The sequence below is a fragment of the Limulus polyphemus genome, unplaced genomic scaffold, assembly GCF_000517525.1.
Source record: "Limulus polyphemus unplaced genomic scaffold, Limulus_polyphemus-2.1.2 Scaffold4628, whole genome shotgun sequence".
NCBI lineage: Eukaryota > Metazoa > Arthropoda > Merostomata > Xiphosura > Limulidae > Limulus > Limulus polyphemus.
Genome location: NW_013670238.1, coordinates 79,827 through 83,941, shown reverse-complemented (window position 1 = coordinate 83,941; position 4,115 = coordinate 79,827). Strand labels below are relative to the sequence as shown.

General features: G+C 33.3%; 1 protein-coding gene across 1 annotated transcript in view; it reads left to right on the top strand.

The window, feature by feature from the left end:
• Positions 1-4,115, top strand: part of LOC106471443 — a 16,560-nt gene that overhangs the window by 1,069 nt on the left and 11,376 nt on the right. The window lies entirely within an intron of this gene.

Here is a 4,115-nt window from a genome sequence, read left to right as displayed (position 1 = left end):
TGTCAACGCACTCCACTAAGCTCGATTTCCCACCAACCCAAACATGCTTCACAGTTGGTTGCAATCTGTTGAGCCAAAACTCTTGGTGAGGCATTCTCCAGACCCATATCCTTCCACTGTCTGAAAATTTAGCGAATCTTGATTCATCTGAGAACAATACGGTCTTCCAAAAGTCCAGAGGCTTGGTCATCATATCACTTGCCCACTTCTTTCGTCTGACTATGTTGGCAGGTCTTAATAAGGGCTTCTGTCTAGCTGCTCTGCAATGATAACCCAATCTGTGGAGAATCCGTTGAACAGATTTCGGGCTCATCCCACCAACTTTGGCCACTTCTGTAGTCGTTAATCTGGGATCCATTTCGATGCTCCTCTTGACAGCCCTTTTTGTCCTCTCCGATGGACCAGGACGACCCAGATGCTGCTCAGTTGTTTTCTTGCCGTGTTTCCTGAACTGCACGATGATTCTGTTGACTGTCGAAAGCGGGATTTCCAAATTCTGCGAAATTTGCTGCTGACTTATTCCACTATCTGCTTGACCAACTATCCTTCCTCTAACAAAATCTGACAATTCGAGAGAACCTTGAGTTCTAAGCATGTTGTAGCACAAGATAATTAGTGTGCGGACCATTTTCATTTATATAGTGCTCTGTGAACACAAATTAGTTAGCATAAATCAGTTAAATGATGAAAAATTAGGTGTCTATTTACTTGTGACCACTCAGTGTAGATGGACCGTGCATTTGTAACGGTCAGTGCACTTAGGGCTAATTGTTGGAGTTTCAATTATACTGCCAAATACATCAAATTTATTTAGTTGAGGATTGCAGTGGTGAATGGAGCTCACAAGTCGCTAACTCAAGGTAATTTACAGTTAGAATAAAGAAACGGATTCCAAGATTAACATTGAACAAAATATAATATTTATTAAATCTTTCCACATATTATGCACCATTATTATCAATACACTGTTAATATCAATACACTGTTAATATCAATACACCGTTAATATCAATACACTGTTAATATCAATACACTGTTAATATCAATACACTGTTAATATCAATACACTGTTATTATCAGTACACTGTTATTATCAGTACACTGTTATTATCAGTACACTGTTAGTATCAATACACTGTTAGTATCAATACACTGTTAGTATCAATACACCGTTAATATCAATACACCGTTATTATCAATACACCGTTAATATCAATAGTTAAACATTTACTGAACCGTTATTTTCTCGCAACTTTACTTTTCACCTTTCAGTTAACAACCTTCCTTTAACTACATTAATTGATCAAGAGAGATAGCAATTTCATACTTACAACAGAGTTGGATTGGTATACTTCTGGAGATTTGATACCTTCGTATTCATAGAATGCCAATTTTTCCTGGAGATAACTCTAAGGAGCTCAAGAACAACTGATTTTTTGGCTCCAGACACAAGTTTTTAATCCATATTTTCTCTGTATTCTGTCGACCTTCCAAATAATATTCCTGACTACTCGCAAGTAGTTCTAAAATTTTATTCGTCGATCTGTGCAACTTCCCGGGCTAGTCCAAAACCATAACGAAAACTCTCAAGTGATTGGTTACTGTTATGGTGAGTTAGCCGGTTGCCTTCTCACTTGTGCTAGTACATCAAAGTCGTGTAAGGAATATATAATCAAAGTACCGCTTTTTTGTGTTAACATCAACTTTTTCATAGCTTTCACAGTACTAACGAGTTGGAGTCAGTAATTGATCACTGCCAATCACTTATGCTAGCATTTTTCTCAACATCTCTGTCATAGCTTTGTTTTTTATAACTCCTAACTTGTAATTCTCAATACCACTTAACCAGCTAGCTGTACTTTCCCAGCTCTTGACCTTATTTCGTAATACAGATGTCTTTTATTTATGCAATTTCTTCTTGTATATGTTCACTTAAAACTGAGAAAATCGTTATAACATCTTTCATTAACTATTTTAAAGTGATAAACATACTGAAGCAATTATAAAATTCCCTCAAAAATATCCAATTGCTTCACGTTCCTGATCAGGAAAGCCCACTAAAGAGATGAAATTCATCCAGCGAAGTTAACTTCTTTGGAAATGCAATATTTTAATCTGTGATATTCATTACAAAATGTTTCACTAAACCTGGTGTGGATGCAGTTTAAAATCTGAAAATTTTAATAATAAGAAAAAGTTGAAAGAGAGAGGGCACTGTATAGCAAAAATGATTGAAGACTAAAATCTAGGATTTCTTATATTTTATTTTCATTGAATCTCCAATTATTATTACTCTTAATTTCTTTCAGATATTCTAATTAATTTCAAGTCATTTTGATCAATTTAGTTATATTGTGCAATTTGATACTAAATTAGGCTTACTTTTGTTTGCTCTGTTGCTATAGTATTGGGCATATAGTAAATAGTAGGCCTTTTCTTTAACTGTTAAGGCTCTTAAGAAGATGGCAAAATAGAGCAATAGTGTTAGGCTTGATTACTGTTAAGGAATGGAATATACCGAACTTCACTGTATGTATATATTATTATATTAAAAGATAGAAGCATCTGGCTTACATACTTAAGCATTTATAGCTTTTGTTCTCAATGACAGATTGTAGTTAAAAATACTAATATTCGTTTTAAGTTATTATAAATATTCTAATTAATTTCAGTTTATTTTGAGAATACAATAGTTAACTTGGATTAATTTGCTTAGTTTGTTAATATTGTTATGTATCTGCTCATTTGTTAATTTCCGGTATAAATTCTTTCTGAGGAACTTCAGCGATACAAGTCCTTTCTTAATTAAAACTAGTTTATTCTTTCTCAATACAACTTTGTAATACACAGAATTTCCACAGTCAATACGTTTGCAATCTCGATAACAAAACACACACTTTATATTACCATCATTCCTGTTCGCTTGACTCAATTATCTATCTATCTATCCAATCTGTCTCCTCGATGGCTTTCTTTGCCAGGCTTATGTATTAAAAAAGAGGGTGTCTAGCAAACACTCGGACATTCGCGGGGTTCCTTGATAATTCGAGAAACTCCAGCGTCACGCGACTTCCGCTGACTTAACAATATAGTCAATTATGTTTAAAATGGTTTAAAATCACTGATGTTCGCTTGACTCAATTATCTATCTCTATATCTATCTATCTATCCGATCTGTCTCCTCGATGGCTTTCTTTGCCAGGCTTATGTATTAAAAAAGAGGGTGTCTAGCAAACACTCGGACATTCGCAGGGTTCCTTGATAATTCGAGAAACTCCAGCGTCACGCGACTTCCGCTGTCGTAACAATATAGTCAATTATGTTTAAAATGGCTATATTATTTCCTTTATCAGGGTTTTTTTAATAATATTTGTAATTTTTATTCACTTTTTATAATTTTAAATTCATCCTTGCTTACAATGTGTTCATAAGTTTACTTCAAGTGTCATAATTATTCAAAAAGATTAAAACAATGAACTTTACCGAGTTCATATGATATTGAAAGATCCAATGCTGCTAGGCCAGATTTTTTTGTTTAGAAAGTTGTTGCAATAACTGTTCAAAATTCAGTACATAATCTTCAATGTTAAGCCTTTTTGATGGGAGTAGCAATTGTTAAGCCACGAGGCAACAGACGTTTTTGTAGTCACTTAAATCACAATGTTCTCAGGATGATCAATAAAAACCATTCATAGATGTAACTATTTTAAATGACTTTCTCAACATCTCCAATAGTAATTTTGTGTAGTTTTCTAGTTAAATAATGAATGTTATCTAGTTTATTAATCTGCCCTTTTAATAATGAACATTTCTCTTATAGTTGCCTTTAATTGTTTCATGGGTTCTAATTGTTTTTTTTGAAATTTAGTAATTGTTTTTTAAATCATATACACAGTTTTAAGTGATGAAACTGGAGATTGGATACTTTAGAATGATCAAATTTAGGTGTTACATTGTTTAAGTGTTGAAACTGGAGAATGGATACTTTAAAATTACCAAATTTAGGTGTTATATTGTTTAAGTGTTGAAACTGGAGAATGGATACTTTAAAATTACCAAATTTAGGTGTTATATTGTTTAAATGTTTAAACTGGAGAATGGATACTTTAAAATTA